Source organism: Stegodyphus dumicola, chromosome X2 (assembly GCF_044657685.1).
Source record: "Stegodyphus dumicola isolate Sdum_Otavi_A_Nest chromosome X2, ASM4465768v1".
Lineage (NCBI taxonomy): Eukaryota > Metazoa > Arthropoda > Arachnida > Araneae > Eresidae > Stegodyphus > Stegodyphus dumicola.
Window position 1 is genome coordinate 9,657,075 of NC_140781.1, and position 21,935 is coordinate 9,679,009.

General features: G+C 33.8%; 1 long non-coding RNA gene across 1 annotated transcript; it reads left to right on the forward strand.

The window, feature by feature from the left end:
* Positions 1-533: 533 nt before the first annotated feature.
* Positions 534-12,066, forward strand: LOC146992681 (uncharacterized). The gene is made up of 3 exons (XR_015039040.1): positions 534-586; positions 5,453-5,687; positions 11,902-12,066. It is a non-coding gene; the product is annotated as an uncharacterized LOC146992681 (long non-coding RNA).
* The last annotated feature ends 9,869 nt before the right edge of the window (positions 12,067-21,935 follow it).

The following is a 21,935-nucleotide window of genomic DNA, read 5'->3' on the forward strand; positions in this document are numbered from 1 at the left end:
TTGCAAGCAATGCTTATTTCTTGAATTTCGCAATAGTGCAATTTTTTTCTCGCATGAAATTTCATAGTAATTGTACTGAATCCTAGTCATCGAATCACAAAATTTTTTAAATTCTTAAAAGAATAATTTCGGAATGAGCGTGAAACTATCATGTGAAAAACTAAACAAGACCAATTTATTTTTGCATGTTGTAAGGCGCTACCTTTCTGGGAAACCTTCCTTGGTTTTGATAAGAAATCTGAATACATACGAAATAGAATGAATAGGAAGAGTGGAGTTGCTTTTTCGAGTCATATTTACAGTTGTGTGTACAGATTATATTTACTTTAGATTGGTGAATTTCTGCCGAGGTTCTGAAGCGTAACACACTTCCGTTGGCTTATTTCTCCAGAGATTTCGAACCAAGTCAAACTCATAAATATTTAGAAGTTCTAGTGCCATCCCCAAGAAAGAATCTTTTTTATTTTTAAGAAAGAATCCCTAAGATAACATAAAAATATATAGCTATAAAAAACACTTCAGACTCCTATATATACACGTTCTGGAAGTTTCACAAACTACTCTTTCACTGTGGCAAACGCAATAGGTAGGTATCTTCTACTCTCTTCTTTTATATTGATCATTTTTATAATCTAAGAAAATTGGCAACATTATTTCCATTACAGTAATTTTCCCAATCAAAGATTATCTAGCTGAAAAACTGATAAAAAATCTTTACCTTTGTATATTTACAAGTTTTCAGTGTTTAATATTTTTCTTTTAAGCTTTGAAAAGTATTTGTCTGAAAAAGTAGGAGCATAAGAATGTAGTATTGAAGACAGTGTTATTCGGCGCAATTTGAATAAGATTATAGCTCATTCTAAAATTATTAACAGTAATAATTACAAAATTTTGATTTTATTGTCAAATGTACTAATTTATTTATCTCCATAAAAAAGCGAAATAAAAATTCACTTTCATTAAAGTAATGATCTCGAAGTCAGTGTGTTCGAGAATCGTAAAATGATATTAAACTGTAATATTTGAAACTGATATTAATTGCTAATACGTAAAAAGTGATAATTTAAACCCTTCACTATTTGATCTTTAACGAAATTCTTTAAGTGAAGGCTTACCCGTGAATGAGAAACCTGCACATCTGAAAATTTATATGATATATCTGAGATGGATAAAATAAAAAAATTAACCTCTAAGTTTTGCATGAAAATATTTGATTCTAAATATGCGTAGGTTAGAAAAGAACATATAACTGATGAAAAAGAAAATACATGTATTAGAAAAACTGTTGCTTCATTTATTAAATGCCGTTTACTCAAAACTATAAATTTGCATGCACATTTTCCAAATCGGGAAAGTGCATTTAATGCATAAATGTTTTCTTTGATTTAGTGTATTTCTAATACTTACTTCCAAGTGTAGGACAATTATGTTTATCTTATGTGCCTTATACTTTGAAAGCAATATTTAAATGTAATATTAAAGGGAATTATGTCAAATAAAAAGACCACTGTATATTTCAGTTATTTCCCACTGCGTTAGAAACGATGATTAACTCGTAGTTATTTCTTTTTAAACCGGGATCAAACAGCGAATTTTTCAACGAGGGAGGAGCTTCAGAAGATAATATCATGCATGCCTTTGCATATATTTACTTGCTGGTGCAAATTCTGGTGAACCTGAATATTAGAGCCGATAGGTTAACTTGAATTCCTTTACCTACTAGAAGCATAAATACATTTAAACTGAAATAGAAAGGAAAAGTTGAATATCGAAAACGCTTAATCGATGACTAGTGCTAATTTAATTACTTTCGTAATTGTGTGCTTTCGCACACAAGAATAGTTTTCTTTAGAAACAAGGCTTCCCGACTTTTTAATGGTAAACTGCCTCATATTTATGGTACACGCAAAAAGGGAAAAAATTAAAGTGTTACAGTAAACTTAAAAAAACGAAATGTCATTCTAATTCTTCGGCAGCTGAAACGTGGATAAATTACCAGTTTTCAGCATTTTAAATGCGTGATTACCTTTGGTTTCAAATGAATTATGCAGATTAGAAAATGTTACTGGTTTAATGTAATTTGTTACTTAAGGATTTTGCTTGAGGATGTGTTGTTTAAGGATATCAGCAAATGCTATTTTGAAATATTTATTTACTTATTTATTATTCTCACCATTCTCAGTAGGTCAGCAAACCCAGAAAACTGAGAAAATTGAAAGCATGAATAAAAAACAAAAGAATACGAAAAGGAAAAATAACCAACGTACTGAAAAGATTTATATCCAATTATAGATGCCCCCAATTAAAGTGAAAAAACGAACGACCGGCATGACTTTATGCAATGTAGTATTATCCAGTAGGACTGAAAATAGAGTTTGAAGTTTTAACGCTCGAGTATTCTTTTCCATAAATTTTCTGCTTTGAAAACTTAAATTTATAACGCTCTTAAGTTTGACGTTGGAAGATAAATATCCACTTTCCAGAGAAATTTTTCATTAGTTTATAATGTTTAATGGATAAGATGGAGCCATGTAAAAAGTAACAGAGCAAACTTTAAAATATAACTATTTCAATAATGAAAGCTTGTGCAAACAATTGAGCTTGTGCAATTCAGCTGTTTCCTGAGTCTTGAGTTTCCTCAAGAAGTCTTTATAAAATGTATTCCGAAGTAAAAAACCTTGATTTTGAAACAAAACCATAAAACAACTAGTGCGAAATCTTGTAAAGATAATAAGAGAGCTTGGAGCACATTAATTGCTGATATTCCAAGGATTGGATAATATTAGTTAAAAATGTTATAAACAATGAATCCATTTTCTAAATTAATTCATAAACATTGTTGAAAATTATTCTGAAAGATACTGAATACATACTTTGTAGAGACATTAGGTTATTTTTTGGAAGCAGGAAAGATGAAAAATGAGCAAACGCCTTCGCCAGAAATCGAACCACGGACCTCTGGAATACCGACCCAGCGTGCAGAACCACTACACCACGAAGGCCCGCTGGGAAGGCGATAGAAATACCTTATATACTCCCCCTTTTAAAGGGCGACTGGGGTTTTTAGGGGACCCAATCGCCAAATCCTGGGCGAGGAGAATCATCATCCGCCACCCTTTTTAGTTCGGGCGCCACTGTAGAGAGACATTAGCTTATTTTATGAAACCAGGAAAGATGGAGAATGAGCAAACACCTTTTCCTAGAATCGAACCACGAACCTCTGGAATACCGACCCAGCGTGCCACTACACCACGAAGGCGGGAGAAATACCTAATAACTTTATTAAACAAAAAATTAACAGGATACCTACATGTTTTTTTTTCTTCAACAAATATGAATGTACATAAGTAATGAATATCGATAGAAATCACGGAACCGTATTTACAGCATCAGCAAATCAGATTCCTTCTTGTGCACTAGCATTGCTTACACTGTATTATTAGCAATGATGATAATACAATGTAATGTGTGCAGATGAAGAATTTCAACGTAGTTAGCACAGATAAGCAACAATTTATCGCTGATAGTAGTTTTGTTGGTGCTTAGTCCAACGTTATTAAAGAACTGTTGCTATGTAGGGAACACAGCAGAAGTTAATGTACTTAAAGTGAAAGTGGTAATGTTTGGTCGAAAGAGAAAATGTGAAGTACGAAAGCTTTTCTTCGCCTCCAGAAGGAATGAAAATTGCGTCATTAACGAGATTGCTCTGCAGTCAAATTTCAGAAGCTTCTAAGAAAAAAAATTCAGGAACGAAGTGGAGTGAACAGTAATTTTGTGCTCCGAAACTCCAAATTTGGAATTTTTGCTTCCGCAATGAAGATCTATTAAAATCTTTCCCCTTCCTACTGTTAAACATACCGTATGAGCTCGCTTATCCTAAATTTTAAAGCCCGATGAGCTTATACTAAATACGCAAAATCGCTTTTATGAGGAATTTTCTAAATGTCCCATGCATAAAGGCCCGCAATCAGTCTTTTATGGCTGAGAATGTGATATCACTTGCAGTATTCAAAGGAACCCCAAAATCACACTATTTGAAGCATTTACAACGTAGAGGGCTGAGTCTAAGAATAAATAGTATAAAAATAAAAGGAAACGAAATATCTTTAGTTTTAAAACTTAAAAGTTGAAGGTGATAATGGTCTGAAAATTTTCGTATACTTGGTGTCGAAACCTTTCTGAATATTATATTCATCTGCTAAAATTTTAGAGGCGAACATAAGTTTATGCTTCACTTCTGCCACTTTAACAACACCGAACTTTGCGGAGCATTTAAAAAATTCCTGTAAATATGTTTTGCATATATAGGACAAATCCTCAGATTTTTAAAATTTAAGATAAGGGAGCGCATACAGCATGTTAAACAGAAAGAGGTGAAAAAGGGCTCAACAACTTCCCATCATTCGAATAAGAATCATAAATTTTAATTTTCGGACACCAAAATTGTTGCTCGTACTACTTTGCTCCTGCAATTTTTAAAAGTTTCCCAAATTTTCTTGCAGAGTACTACCGCTAATGATGTAACCTTCCTCTCTGTTCCTGGCAGAGGTGTGGAAAATCTAGTTTCAGCCCTACCTTCCTTCTTTCGATCATGCACTACAATTTCCACGTCAAACACTACAACTTCTACTACTTTCTCCATCATAACAAAAATGCTTTGATAATGCTGGGCTAACTTCCGATGACAGTGCAATCAGAGATAAATTTTCTCTCTAATTTATGCTAGCTAGTAAATTAATTTACCTTCATTACATTACGCAAAGTTATTTTTTTAAAATATTATATTACTAGTTTTATTCACCAGGAGATAACCTGGCGCAATCCTAGAAATATATAAAGAGTAAGAAAATTAAAAATTGAGAAACCCGATTTGGCCCATCTGTTTAAAATAATAGTTATGTAACCTCTACACAGAGTAGATAATAGTTTTTACGTGGCCTGTACTTTCGCTATTATTTATTTTTGGTATTAAACATATTATTCCAATTAAAAAAATATTTTAAATGACACAAATATTCAAGTTTCGGAATTTTTACCTGCAAGAAATCAGTTTTGTAAAATTCGGGGCAGGATGTGTAATTTTGGTAAACGAAAACCTTTTAAAATTTTTCTTCAGAAGTAGCCTCAAGTATTTTAAAAACACACTACTTAGCAAGCTGCATTTAACAAGTAGTTGAACACTTTTTATCCATGTTCTGAGATTGCTATTGATTGTGAATTATTTTGAAATTCCAGAAACAAAGTGAAAGATAACTCACTCTTTTTTTTTCGTTTTGTACTATATAAATAATGTTTTTAATATTAAAGGATAGAACAAGTAGTAAATTTTAATACTTTTGGAATTACAAATGTAAGCTTCACAGGGAGACAGCTTTACCGTTATATCTCTTCATTCAATTACATCCAATTTATAAATAAAGCACAAGATTACTATGCCTGAATTTATTTTCAGGCTCTGATCCAGTTTATTGGATCCAAGTTCCTCCAAAATGTCATCGTTTAGAAAATTTACCCTTTTCATCATGACTGTAGTTCTGACTTTTATCCTCGTCTGTGAAGCTGGAACCATCCATAGTTCATTAGGGACTGGAGAAACCAACCGTGGATGGAAACCTGGTGGCAAGAGAGGCTTGGATTGCTTTCAACTACAATCAGAAGCGCTTTTCACCATCTTAGAAGTTGTAAAGGTGAGAAAACTTTGAAAAACATATTGAAAATTGCTCTAAATGTAAACGTATTTTTGCATCTATATAACAGAGGATAAAATTATCCTCAAATTAAAACATGTAAGTATTGAGAAGCATTTCACTTCAGTTTATTAAAAGCGTCTTTGTTTTTGTTAATATATTAAAATTGTGTTTTACTTTCAGCTGCAAATGCATATTTTGATGTATTAACAGAAAAAGTAGGGCAAAATTTACGTCAAAAAGAAAGCATAAAATATAGAAAAGAATCTTTTTATTCGCTGTCTGTTCAGTAAAAATTTAAATCTGAAACAAAATTAAAAGGAGAAATTTTGAAACTTCTGCCAATTAACTGTTTATGTCACATGGAGATACGAAATATTCTAAATACGAATAAGAGAAACAAAAGACTAATTGAATATTTAGTTGTTACGCCTAAATATCCTAAAATGAAATTTATAGTAACAGTACAGAAATAGGCGCAATTATTATTAAAATTTACTGTAACCATTACGAAATCCCTGTACAAAGAAAAAGGAGTTTTAGTTAATGTAAACAAAGCAAAAATGTAGCTTTTTCAGTGATACAGGTTTGTTTACTGAAGATTCTGTAATAATGAATGTCATTAAAATATTGTCTACAGTTTACACAATGAATAAAATTTAATTTCTAATTCAGATCCTTACAAATCTCCTGAAAAGTAGTCCAACGGGGTTTTATTATTTGCGCGAAAGAAAGGAGTTAAAATAAATAAAATTACTAAATTTTCAATGAAGAGCAGACATGTTTCAACTTTTTTTAAGGAATAATGAATATAAACCATTATTGTATTGCTTGTCTACCATAATTCAGAATTTCTTCGTCCATTGATAGTGTCACTCCAACTAATGTATAGTGTTTACCCGTAACTGGTTCGCATTAAAGAAAATGCAGAATGTACACAAACTCTGACATATTTTAATTTGTTATATATCAGAAACTATTGAAGATAGAGCTACAGGTTAAGGCAAAGCAGCCACCTGTGCATTTCTGTAAGTATCTTTAAATATTATGTATCTCTGGACTCTGCTAACTTCTACGCTTCCTGTGCAATGTTAAGGATGAACTGTCGGGGTCAAATGTCCCCCACCCCTCTTCGCTTACCGCCAATCTCTGGAGAAAACTTTTAGCTCTCCACGTATATCGAGTGCCCCATTGCGCACAGATACTACACCACTACTACATTTTTGCCTTTAATAATGTCTTTCATATATCCTCAGAGGAAAAAAATCTGATCTATGACGTTCCCCGTTTTTAGAAACATTTATGTGTGTGTGTTTACCAAAGAGCGATACTGTTTCTAGAAAAAGTATTTTTCTGGTAAGATGTTCTGAAGTTTCTTTCCGTTTCCGTCACCGATTGTGCTTCTAGAAATTAGCACGTAGCTTGAGTTTTCTCCTGTGGGGTCACCATCTTTGTCGATTCAGGTACCTTTTGCCTTGTGTTCAAAAAACAAAGAAAAATTTTGAGTTTATCTGTTTACTACTGCTATCAGTTTATATGTGTTTTAATAGGGTCTAATTTATTAATAATCAAAATAAAAACTTGTGTACACTCTGTATATTAGTCATTTTAAGCTGCTTAGAGAAATAGTACTTAAAAATAAATAATGTACTTAGTATACAATAAGAAATATAGCAATAATAAACAATAAAGTTGTAATTAGGTATTTTTGGAAGCAGGAGAGGTGAAAAATATACAACCGCTTTCGCCGGGAATGGAACCACGGACCTCTGGAATACCGGCCCAATGTACAGAACCACTACACCACGAGAGCACGCTAGGAGGGTGGTGGGAGAAAGTAATAATAAACAATGTAAGAAATATACTTAATAATCACAGTTATAATAAAACAGGAGGACAGCCTCGTGATTTCTAGTGAAGACTTAAAATTATACTAGAATTTTTTTTTACTTGAATTTAGAAAACTTGAAATGAACCTTTGAAGGGAAGCAATATATGAGAATCAGAGTTGTAATTTGAATTTAAGTTAGTCATTTTCACCTTTTTCACTTAGACATAAAGTAGCTTCAGACTAAAATGCATTATGCATCATTTAATCCAGATGATTTCCGGGTGACAGCAAGTCTACATGTAACATTAAAAGACTGGAAGAACAGAAAAAGTCAGCTTTTTAGTGGCTTCGCTTATACCTACCTTTTCATATACTGTAAATATTTTATTTGCTGCTTCAAATATAAAAATTAATTAATTTTAATCTCATTAAGTTTATTGAAATTGCTGAGTAGATTACAAATATACACGAAAATGTTTAGTAAGATGAAGAAGCCTAAAGCTGCAAAATGGTTCCTAAGATGATAGCATTCTTTCTGTCATTAAAATCAATATACTGTGTGTGTGTGTGTGTGTGATTATGGCAAAGCCTCGAGGGCTATCTGCTTAAGGGGAAGGATGCCTTCGTGGAGGACTTTCTAAGGGAAACTGGCTCGTATGCACGTTACACATGGGGAAAACCACGAAAGCGCCCATGCAGCCAGCCCGTTCGCGGGATTCGAACCTCTGACCAAACTACCAGTGTTCAGCGACTTTACCGCTCGGCCGCTGGTAGGCCCCGAAATCAATATACTGAAATGCTGCTTTTCCGTTTCGCCGGCGCAAATCTCACCAAGCAGGCTTTATTGGCGACAACATACAGTATACACATAAAAAATGTTAACAAATGTTAGTTTTAAGAATTTTTTTATTTTGAAGGCATAAACATTTAAATAGCGTTTAAAATGTTGTAAAAAGCCAATAAATAAAGACAATACATTTGTAAAAATACATTAATTTAAGAATTTACTATGCTTTCATGGACATCCGGATTCGCCGATTTGACGTGACCCAAATGATCTCATCTCACGTAAATTACGCTACAAAAATGTAATTCTCTCAGTAATTATCTACATTAATTTCAAGTTGAATCTTAATTTGGAATACAAGTTTAAATACAAGAATTATTTCAATTCATACGAATAACTTACTCAGAAATTATGCAAAACTGTAGTGTTTTACTTCGCTAGTGCATTGTCATTAGAATTCATGAATTTAACCATTAACTTTTCCTTTTCTGTATTTTCGCCTTCGGGTGAGCAATGTGATTGCATCCTAATTGACTTAATTACCTCGAATGGCCTTAGCTTAAAATTGAACTAGCTGGTAAAAATTCTATGTAATTGTATGCCTGTATTGAAAAAAACAATCAATCTGATAAGAAATGGCTGCGACTTGTTTTGAAAATGAGGCGTAAAAGGATACCAGCGAGGATATTCCGTTTGGCTTCAGTTGTACTATTATTGGCGACTTTATCGCCTGCACCGGCAAAACGGAAAAGTACCAAAGAAATTTATGGACTAAAATAATATGATTAGTTAAGTATTTTTACGTAATATTCATTATTAACAACACGAAGTTGTAGTTTAGAAATGTATTACGCTATCAGCTTTCCTACAGATATGAAGCTTCATTCTATAACCATAATTAAAATATTACTAATATGTATTAACAAAACATAATTATTTCTGCCTTAAGGCTGAAAGATATTTAACAGCAAAACTACACGTAAGGAACATGAACAAAAAAAAAAAAAAAAAAAAAAAAAAAAAAAAAGGGCATTAAACTGTAAACTAAAATCAAAATATACACAAAATGCTATTAGCGTAAGAATTTGTCTCCCTCCTTAAGCGTGCCTTTCTGCTGTAATTAGAAGTGCATCTGACTAACGATCAGGATGCCCAGAGCTCGAATCCGAGCGAGGGCATAGTTGATTGTGTCACCTTTCCTTTCCAAAATTTCTGAAGCCTTTACAGAGATTCCCGAACAAAATGTGATGGACGATAATTCGTCACAACCCGGATTTGAGATTTCATCCCGCTTCCACCACGCCTGTTTAAGTTGGGGAGAATGTAATGCATTTTTTCTTTCATTACGGCGTGCCTTCGTGGGGAAATTGGCCAGCAGTCAAAAGGTCCGGAATTTGAATTTCATTGAGGGCATTGATAATTTTCCACATTTTCTTGATTCGAAAACATAAGAGATTCTTCATTAGAAAAATTCCTTTTTTTTCGGGGGGGGAGGGGTAAGAGGTTTTGTTGAGCACTGCTATGGTAAGAGCTCTGAAAAACATTTATAATTTATGTTTAACTACTTAACTAATTAATTATATTTCCTTCACTGAAAATGCAGATACTTCAAATAATAAGTATGTATCTTCATAAATTGTTCAACAGACATAAAAAAATCCTAACGCACTACAAAGGCACTTGTATTTGCGTTTATCAAACACAATATGTTTGAATTGAATAATTATTAGGGCCCGTATCTAGCTGCGTGCTATTTTGGGCGATTTCCTAGCTGACAGTAAATTTTAAAAAATAACTAAGTAATAAGAATACAAGTTAACAATTTACTAGTTAGGTTATAAGGTATTTCTCCCGCCTTCTTGGCATGCCTTCGAGGTGTGGTGGTCTGCACGCTGGGCGCGTATTTCAGAGGTCCGTGGTTCGATTCCCGGCGAAAGCGTTGCTCATTTTTCATCTTGTCTGCTTCCCAAAAAAAAAAAAAAAAAAAAAAAAAAAAAAAAAACGCCTAATGTCTCTACAAGGTAATAGTAAATGTGAATGTGTAGAGGCATTAGATTACTTCGAAGCAGAAGACATGAAAAGGAGCAGTGCCCTCGCCAGGACTCGAACATCGGACCTCTCGAATGCATGGTAAGAAGGCGGGAGAAGTACCTTATAAAATCCCCCTTTTGGATTATACCCCCACCAAGATTTGGGATTAGGGGACCCAATCGCCAAATCTTGGTGGGGAAGAATCATCATCCACCACCTTTTTTAGTTCGGGTGCTACTATAGAGCTATTTAGAAGTTTTCTATACCAGGGAACTGAAGAAGAGCAATGCTCTCGCCGGGACACTAACCTCGTACCTCTCGAATACGTGCCGAGTGCGCTGACCATTGCATTATGAAGGCTTGCTAAGAAGGCGGGAGTAATACCTTATAAATGTCAATGGAATTTTTATCAAGCGTATGGAAAGCATAGGTAAAGAGCACGAATTTGCCAACTTTTAGTTATTCTTGTCCACTTTAGTTATTCATTATAAAATTTGAAAAATTATCTTGCACATGTTATTCTACAACAGGGATTTTTCAACCGGAGAAAGGGAATTTCCTGTAGTGAAGAAGTTTCTCGATCTCTGAAGATTGGTGGTGCGGGGGGGGGGGGGGGTATTCGACGTTAAATTCATAGACATAGAATGTAACATAAAAATTCTGATAGCAGCCGGCTGTGACGCTAATTAAGTTCTGTATCTATGTGAAGTATATGATATTTAATATACGAAATAGAAGATTCTTATACTTTCTACTTCTACGCAATGTATTTTTATTTGAAGAAACCGCCAAAGAAGTGTATTTCAACCCAGACAGAACTCATTAAAAGCATTCTCCCCATATGCAGCAATGCGGTTATGTTGCAGTGGTTAGCACATCCTCAAGGTACTTAATGATGCGTTGTTAGATTCCCTGTAAGGACATACTTGATTTTCAACATTTTAGGTCCTGAAAACTTAATAATCTTTAGTTCTTTTTAAGGTCAAATTTGCTAGGCTACGTTCAAAACGAATTTCTGTCATACGAGATCTGGAGCAGATTTCACATAATACAAATTTGGCCTGGATTATTTATTAACAACATATATTTACATCGATCTGCATCAGGAGTGCATCAGGAGTGAAAAAATGTGATATGGGGCAAAGAAATGAATGAAAAGAGGGACTACTTTTTCTACTTCTTAAGCTTTTTAATATTTATGGAATGAGGTACTCCAAAGAACAGATGCTTTCTAATTTGCCTGCAAATTAGAATTCACTAGCTGGTGAAAAAACAATGAGGATGATGAATGCACGTGTTCTTCCTAAACTTTAAGGGAAAATATTCAAAATTTATTTTACTAAAAAGAGATCAAAATACTAAAAGTACTTCAAGTATTCAAGATTCAGTGTAATATACACTTTAATGTACATAACGTGAATTTTCCGCTCAAAGGTTAATACATTTTTGATACATGTTAATTCATAATGTGATGTTGCATAAAAAATTAATCTTGAATAAATTACAGTACTCTTAGTTTTTGCTTTTTGACTAATTTTAACACATTTTTTAAATTTTATTTAAAGGAGGAAGTACAGAAGATATCAAGCTGCGAAAGATTTCATTTTGAAGAAAAACCTATCAGCTGGTAATTCCAGTACAAGCACATGTCTACTAAATGCACAGTACAAATTCGTTTTCGAAACTTACTTATTCCTGATGAGTTTCAATAAAGCAAAATAGAAGCATAACAATGTGTTATTGTTTATTTTTCAAATCACTCACAGTATGTAGCCTCGAAGTGTCATCTTTTCCAACTTAAGAGTTTAAACTGAGTGCAGAATTTTTTTAATTCTATGTATTTTTTGTGTTGTTTTTTAATGTAATGAGGCTTAGTGCATTTCAAGGCATAGCAACGTATGTTTTCTTTTATACGATTTATTATCATATTTTATACATTTATTATAATATATAATTATTCGCAGAACAGTGCTAACTCTAATCAGTATATCACTTCAGATTTTCAAAGCTATCTTTTGGAAAGACAGGAACAGAATAATTTCACAAGATGGGGCACGCAAGAATTACACAGTAGTGAGATTTGCATTTCAGTTAGCATTTAAAACTGAGGTGTTTTGACAAATGTAAAAACTTCGAGGAAATGTAATTTAAGAGCTGAAGTTTATCAGAAAATTTTAGCGGAAAGTTGAAAGACTGAAATAGAAACCGACAATGATAAAAGATGAAAATTTTAATAATTTTTTCTAATCTAACACAATATATGTATTCGTTAAGAGGAAATTTCGAAACTGGTAAACAAGCACAAAATACAAATAATCAAAAATATACCTATGTGTTATGATATGTTATAAGATTTTGTGGTAAAATATACATTATTCATTCATTAAATGCTATTGAGTTAAACTGAAATAAAGCGTTTTTGAAAGTATAGTAAATGTTAAACCACAATAACAATTTATTAAATTATATGACATTAAAGCATCGATTTTTGTCCTTTTTTTTAATATTGTAAATGTTAAATCACAACAAAAATTTGTCCAATTGTATGATATTAAAGTATGTATTTCCTTAAAACTTAGTCTTTATACCAACTACTTTATAATGTTTAATTTGTGTAAACTTCGTTCTGAATGCAAAACTAGTGTATCTACATAGAATGAGGAAAAATACAAAAAATAAGTAGTTTCTAATATGAATTATCTTCTCCAATACTACTCTGAAAATAAAACAATAACAACTCATAATTTAGCTCTTAGAACTATATCATATAACTATATGAACTAATAATGGAATTGATTGAAAATGATTTAATTCTTTTACTTTGTTCGGAAAAATGTTAAGAAATCATTTAAACAAAACTAAATTAAAAAATGGACAGTTCATTTCAATGGATGTGCCATTCAAAGTAAGTAAATTAAACATCAGAAAAGTTAAGCGGTATATAATGAGCAGAATATAAAGATAAAAGATGTTTAGCTATGTTATTGCATATCACTAAGAAATAAGAGACCCCGACAAACGTCAATTAATACATGATATGTTCGCAAAAATCTGAACAATACACGTACACTTTTCAGATTTCATTGGACTTAAAATAAAAGTACTGAAATTTGGTGAGAGCTTACTTACAGATCCAGATATATTTGAATTAAATTTCGATGATTTTCCTAGTTAAAGCTATGACACTCGCGCTAATATGCACGGAAAATAATGAAGTACAAAACCTTTGTTGAATTTAAATCGGTGCGTATTTGATATTGCATGTTCAAGACACTGAGTTCAGAAGTAAATGATGCAAATAAATATATGACATAAAATCCAGCTGGCACGGAGATAATTTTCCACTCAATAAATAGATAAATGGGATTTTTGACAACATATTTATGAAATTTAACATTAGAAATAGTTTCGTAAATGATGGAAACTATATACTGAGGTAATGACACTCATTAGATATCATCTGAAGAAAATATTTGTAGCCTATACTGATATACAATAATGAAAATTTCAGAAGAGCAAACAGTTTTGGAAAAAAAAAGCAGAAGCGATTCGTTAGCTAAATACAATTACACTTATAAAATTTATTTGTTTCATTGTTGTTTGATGTGATGTGCTTTATTATCGACGTCTTATGCATGCAGTTGCTGTCGACAAATACTGATATTAATTTTGCACAGAACACACTTAAATGTACAACTGAAATTATTAACACACTAAGAACTAATTAATTCAGATAACACGAAAGAAAATGTTTTTGGAAAATTTTGACTTATTTCTACATTTTAAGGGAGCAGGTAATAAAAAGAAGACAAATGTTTTTTGAGGTCAGGAAACAAGACGATCAGTAGTTTCTTTGAAGAAATGGTTTGGGATAGAATTCTTTAACATTCAGCAGCTACATATTGAAAAGTAGAATTGAAAATTAAAAATACTCAGTTGTAAATTTAAATTTTTATTTGATATAGATTTATTAGAAAGGAAACTTAATTTGATAGTTAAATATGATACTGATGCTACTGAATTATATGAGGAATTATAAATGACACAAACGTATATCACACAGGACATTAGTCCTCAAGTAATATTAAACATTTTTTAACGAAACTGGACAGAACTACATTCAAAATTATCATCAAAGTAATGTACAGGAATTAACGAAAATGAAACAAACAGTTGGAAATGTTCTAAATGGGAACGCAGAAATTTTTTGTACTTCGTCAACACCAGAATTTTAGGCTTGAATTTTCAAAGATATTAGTCACAATGATTTCGACGATTCAGAGTTGTAAGAGATAATTGGGGTGGGGGTATATCGAAATTCAAAAGGGGATAAAATCATAGAACTCATCTCTCCTTGGTCAGTTAGCAGGTCTTTTTGGTTTTTCGGCTAACACAGCATTCGTTATTGCCTATATATACACTGCTGGCCATTAAAATGGCGATACCAGGAAGGAATGATCTGACAAACGTCAAAATCGCATGAAAAATTAAAGAAGTTGGGATATGTAAATGATTAGTATTTCAGCACATTTAGACGAAGCAGGAGAGAGAAACGACATATGAAGCACTGCATAAAAGAAAAGTTGTCTAGTGGATTTCTCATTCGTAATATACTTTGTAAGGTTGGAGTTTGTTCAGAACATCGTGTTATGCCTCGAGTGAGTGAGTGAGTGCACCGCTATGATGTCTTCCGACCACGGACATGAGCCAAACGGAATTATATACCATCACGGCGGCGAAGACTCCAAAGTAACAAGGTTGAATATTACATACTAATAACAGTTTTTACATATTGATAACTGCAGGCACTAAGCGTTATTTTGGTTATCTGCTTTAAGTTCTGAACATTTGAAACATAATATTATTCACGATTGTTTCTGCTTAGGCAGTGTCTTGAGATTTTCTCTATTTTATCAAGGGCTACTCTGTGTTTGAGTGTGTTAGACGTCCACATTGTCCAGGCACAGTCCGCTGGTTTCTTCAAGTGCAGGTTCTTGTATGTACACAATTGAAGTAATAATGGTCCGTGTCGCCTTCCTCTCCGCATTCGCAGAAAGGCATATGCCTAAGTCTGAATATACATGAACAAGGTATACAGGGAATGGTCCATGACCTGTCAAGAACTGTGTTAGGCTAGCACAGTAGGTCTTTATTTCCATGTTAACGTTTGGCAGTAAGCGAAATGCCCTTCGTCCTACCTCTGCCTCTGTCCATCTATTTTGCCAGAGCAGACTTGTAAAGGTGTTCGCTTAATATGAGACCAAGGAAGTTTAGTTGGTCTTTCTAATATATCCGTGCAGTTGGCTGCCTGGTTGGCCAGTAGGTCAGCGGCTTCATTGCCTTGAATCCCTGTGTGAGCGGGAACCCATTTTAAAGTGGGTCTTTGCGAAATAGGCATTGTCAGAAGCTGTTTCTGAATTCGGTATACCAAAGGACTCCGGCTGTTTTGACTTGCGATAGCCGCCAGACTTGATGCCGAATCACTGAGTATGGAGAATTTCTCCTGTTGACATATGTTTGATATCTAATTGAATAAGAAGAGGAAATGCTTACCAGCAAGTTTCGAAATTCGATAGAGGCAGGATCGTTGCCTATCGAAAATGTAGATTATCGTTCCGTGATATCGCCGGTCGCACTGGTCGACATCCAACCACTGTCATGCGCATATGGAATCAATGGACTGCTGTGGGTCATACAGAATGGCACGCAGGATCTCCCATGACTAACGTCAGAGAGGACAGATATATTCTGAGATCAGCCCTGCAAACCGGAAGCCCAAATTACGGGCCATTAGTCAGGAAATGGCCATGTTTGCAGCACTCCCAGTATCAGCTCGTAAGGTGCGTCGACGTTTTCAGCAGCATGGACTATCAGCAGGATATTCATTAGTTCGGTTTCCCTTGGCAGTGCAGCATAGAGAGAGATGGCGACTCTGGTGCTCTAAGCGACAAAGCTGGGTACAGGAGTGGCACAATGCCGCATTTTCAAACAAGTACCGGTTCTGCGTGCTGTATTCTGATGACCGTATACTTGTCTGGAGTGTCCGAAAAGACCGCACGTCGCCTGCCTGCATTCGATATCAGCATAGGAGCCCTGCACCGGCTGTGTACTGTGATGGATTGGGCAGCCATTGGGTACGTTATTGGATACACGACACGCACATCTCTAGTTCGGATCGACGGTAATTTTGAACGCCAGATGGGTACATTTCTGACATCTTACGTTCAGTGGTTGTGTCCTATCTTCGAGGCTCCCAAACGCCATGTTTCAACAAGAAATGCAAGACCACATGTTGCACGTCGTGTTCTGACCTTCCTCGATACTCAGGGTATTCGACTGCTGCTCTGGCCTGCATGGTCTGCAGATTGGTGACCCACTGGAACCATCTTATCATAGGTTGCTGAGAGAATGGCCTGCCACCCCTCTCCAGCTAATACGGTTGATGAAGTGTGGCATAGACTTGAAGCAGCATGGAATGAGTTGCCCCTTTCTGTCATCCAAGCACAGTTTGACTCCATGCCAAATGGAGTAAGAGTCGTTTTATTTGCCAGAGGTGGCAGCAGTTTCTACTAATTTCGCCCCCCGTAAGCCTCCAAAGTACTTACAAATTTAATCATTTTGTCTTCATGCCATACTGTTTATGTACAATAAACATGTTTTTTGTATTTTTGCTTTCCTTCATGGTGTTGCGATTTTAATGGCCAGCAATGTATCTAGAAAACAAAGTACATCCAGTTGAATTTCGATATAAGCGTAAATTATCTGTGTGTGTGTGTGATTATGGCAAAGCCTCGAGGGCTATCTGCCTAAGAGGAGGGATGCCTTCGTGGAGGACTTTCTAAGGGAAACTGGCTCGTATACACGTTACACATGGGGAAAACCACGAAAACACCCATGCAGCCAGCCCGTTCGCGGGATTCGAACCTCGGACCGAACTACCAGTGTTCAGCGATTTTACCGCTCGGCCGCTGGTGGGCTCCGGAAATTATCTGAAAAGGAGGTTAAAGTGTTAAAAAGAATAGTATCCGAAAATCCTACAGCAGCGACTGCTCATATTAAAGCGGAACTCTATATTCTCCCATTTCTACAAAAGTAATTCGTTGGGAGCATTTTAGAATAAATATTCATAAATGGGCCATCATAGCAAAGCCTTTAGTAACCAGCGCCCATACTGTGCACTTTTTCCCTTTGTGTCAAGAGTACATAACTTGGATAATACTCAAATAGTTTTTGCTTCATAAAAATATGTATTTATTGTTTATCTAATGTTTTTAATTTGCATTATTTGAAATGGTAATTTACTTTACTACTTTTACTTTTAATCTTACACTCAGAAAAACCAAAACGGATAAATCAAATTTGCATCTTCATCAGGGGTTGGTACAACAAAAGAAGTAAAACCATCGGCCTGTTTCTGAACCAACAATGACACAAATTAAGGCTTACTACTTAAATAATCTCAGAAAATCAGTCAAAGTAATCTGCGTCTTTATTAGTCGAATCCCTACAAGCCGCATTAAGTAGTGCAAAACTTTGCAAAATTATATCAAGATCAAACAAAAGCTTAAATAGGTTTAGAAATTTTAATAATTTTTATATTTTCATTAGACCGAATACTGAAAACAAACCATGTAAATATAAGCAATCTAACGCATGAAAAAACGCAATAACATCTGAAAATCTGGAACTATGTAGCCCACAGTGAATTTTTGTATGCAAAATTGTAGCTTCGAAATCACAAACAAACAAAAAAGCTTAAACATTTAAAATATTTATTTATTTTTTGTTTAAGCGGACCAAGTCCAAGCACCAAAACATGCAAGTAGAAGCAATTAAACATAAAAAAAAAAATAACCAATGAAAATTTCGTCTTCCCAAAAATATAAAATAAAAATAAGAAGGCGAGTTAGCTTTTAAAATCTGCAACATTAGAGTAACAAAACTTTTGTACTGAAAAAAATATTAATTCGATTTGCCTAGTAGCAAATAACCGTTGCTAGGCCTAATTTGCGCAAAGAATTGTATATGATTAACTACAAAGGAAACCAAATGGATTTTAAATGTTAGTAATTAGGTTTTGAACTGAATTTTACTTTTCATTTATTCATTATATATATATATATATATATATACGTGCGTATATATGTGTGTGTGTGCAATCATACGCTCCCTGACAGTAATAATTCCACCATTCTTTTTATCCCTATCAGTCACTTTACCTCCTTTCTTCGAACTAGAAAGGGAGAATTCCTACTGTCCAGCTGTTATGTACTAGTCAAAGCAATAATTTTCACTTCCGAATTAAATGAAGGAAAGAGAGAAAAGTTTTAAATCCTCAAAGGCGATCGTTTATTTTCTTTTAAGTTTAAAAATCTCAAAACTAGCGCAAAAGCTAAAGAGAGGGAAAAGTTTGGAACTTTTAGCAAAGCCATCTATTTATCCGTAATCCTTCGGTCGACATCGAAATATTAAAGCTTCTGAGTGAAAACCGCTTTTCCTCATTCTTCAGCAGCCTGATCCTATACACACCCTCTACTCGATTAGATTGCTTTGGTCCTGTAGTCTTCATTTTTAAGTCGAAATTGTTGGATACCAAAGTATTAATTGATGATTCATCATCTATTCGCTACTTTCAATCATACAAAATAGACAGTGGAAAGCTAATGAAATGAATAACTTTTGATGCTAGATTTTCTTTAGAAACGGTTGTGTTCGATATCCCTGAAAATTTATTTACAATTTATTTACAAAGTTCTACAAAACAAACATTTAGAAATAATATTATATAGGTAATCGAAGTAATATTCTTGTCATATATATTATTTCACAAATGATACCTTTTATAAACTATTATAAAAATGGTTTTGAATCATGATATAAATTACTTAACTTGTACGCTGCGGCGGAAAAAAAAAAGAGGTCACAGTTCTATATTTCTCGTTCTACTGGGCCAATTGACAAAATTCAAATTGAGTTCTTCATGCCTCGGAAGAGCGACTTAGGATATGTATTAAATTTATATATAGCATTGTTCTAATATAGGTATTTTGATACGAAATCGCATTTTTTCTAAAATAACATGCTATTTTTTTCCCATATTTCTATTCTAGGATTCAAACTTTGCCAAACTGCCAAGTTTTGTAAAAATCGCACTAGTAGTTTTTTAAAAATTAGCTATCAAAATTTTAGTTCCTAAATGTTAATTGAATTTAATATATATTTATTAATATCTCTTTCTTTATTAAACTTACTTGATTCCTTCTTCCAGAATTTGAAATTTAGGCAGATTCCAAATATAATTCGCACACTTTTTATGATTTATTTCTTTAATTTGTACATTTAAATATTTTTTATAAATTTTTCGAAAACTTTTGTATTGTAAAGTATACAATTTTTACCATCTTCTTAAGGTAAATGTATTTTTAAGCATATACCTACAAAAAAAAAAAAAAAAAAAAAAAAAAAGGTACTTACGTATTAACGCAACCAGGCCAAAATTCGCATAAATTGCCAAATTTGGCGACCCTACTTACGGCAACCCTATGTGTTATACGTAGTTTTGTAAAAAGAGCATGTGGAGATTCACAAAATTTTCCTGCATTTTCGTGCAAATTTTTGTAATTTATTAGCAATTAAACCCTTCCGGTTTCGAATTTGAATAAGTTGCATAATTATTTTTTCGGCGGAAATCTTTTCGCTATTGCTTTTAGCACTGATTGAAAACCGTATTCGCCATAATCATGTGCACGTCGACTTATTTTTACTTAAAAAAAAAATCCCAGAATTGCACAAAAATGGCATTACGCACACTCTTGACTTTATCCATGTACACTGTTATTTTTTCATAAATTGCAAAAATTTGCACGAAAATGCAGGAAAATTTTGTGAATCTCCACATGCAAAATCCAGCCGTTCACGATATTTGAACCTCGGACCAAACTACCAGTGTTCAGCGATTTTACTGTTCGCCGCTGGTGGGTCCATTGAGCAAACGTAAGATCATTTCAGTCATTTTCACTAAAGAGTGGATTATTTGATTACGACAAAACATATTGCTTGCGGGGAGAAATTTCTTCACGAAGGACTGACTAACGGAAACGTGTGCATTCTTATATTTTAGAAAAAGAAACTCATAAAAGTTTCATGCAGCTGTCCTTTTCAGCAACACGATTGGGAGTTACCAATGTTTCAAGACATTAACCACTCAGCCCTTCTGACTAAGCGTGCTAAATAGCTTAGAAAAGTAACTATGCTAGAAAAATAATGAATGCTATAAAAGTAACTGACCTAGAAAAATAACTGTAATTATTAAAAACGCCCCCCTTCCTTATGTTTTCTGCAATGGCTAGACATGTGTTGTTAAGCATTCGTCTGGAATAAGGGCGTTTAGTTGTCTCCTCACCGAGAACTGTCCTCAGAGTGTACAACAGTAGACGTCCAATAAAAAATTCTCATCTAGGAGGGAGAGACAAAGCATATACAGCCAAGTCTTACATGGAAACTAATTGCAACTCATGTAAAAACAGATTAATACTATGTTTTTCTTTTTTGTGCTAAACTTTATTTATGCTATACATTTAATCCATATCAGTGCATTTATTATTAAGTAAAGTATTTAGTGCTTGTATCGTGCTAAAATGACTAAAATACAAGACATTATTCTAAAGTAAAATGATTTCCTTAAATTTTCAGAAGTTTTATTTTATTATTCATATTAAGTTACCGTGTATTGACAGCCAAAATACGTTTCCTTCGCTTTTTTATCTCTTCATTCATTATTCTGTGTTTTAGTTGCATGAATCGATTAATCAGTTTGGTGTTCCTAATTTTCAGACGTGCATTCTGATAATTTTGAAATTCGCTATTTAGCTCCGTATCGCCATTTTTTTTTTTTTTTTTTTTTTTTTTTTTTTTTTTATATTATGTATTTCTAGAGGAGTAAATTCATATGTATTTTTTTTCCATAAAAATTGAGAGTTCAAGCTTTCAAAAAATCCTTCTTTGTAGAATGGAAATTTAACTTTTTATAGCACATGAAATACGGCTATTAGAAATCCTGACCTCATCAACCCAACATGATTTTCTTCAAAATATTTTTTCTGTATTCTGGAGTTTAGAAGTTATAGCCACCATGCAGACTTTGTTTATTCATTTGATTGCGGCAAAGCACTGAGGGCTATCTTCCTAAAATGTGTGATGAGGATTTTTTAAGGAAAACTACCTTCTACCTACAAGGTTTGGACAAAAATATGGAAACACCTTTAAAAAACATATTTCTTTGCTTAATATGGTGTAGGAAACCCGTTGGCATCCAAAACAGCTTGCAGTCTTCTCGGAATGGATAAATACAGTTCCTGTATGTTTGCCAAGGGAATATTATACCATTCTTCCTGCAAAACGGTGGCAAGTTCAGATAACGATGTTGGCGGTGGATAACGAGAACGCATTTTCCGTTCCAATGTAGACCACAAAGGTTCGATAATATTCAGGTCTGGTGACTGTGGTGGCTAGGGAAGATGGGACAACTCATCCTCGTGCTCAGAAAACCAGTCCTGGACAATGTGAGCTGTGTGAACAGGGGCTTTGTCGTCTTGGAAGA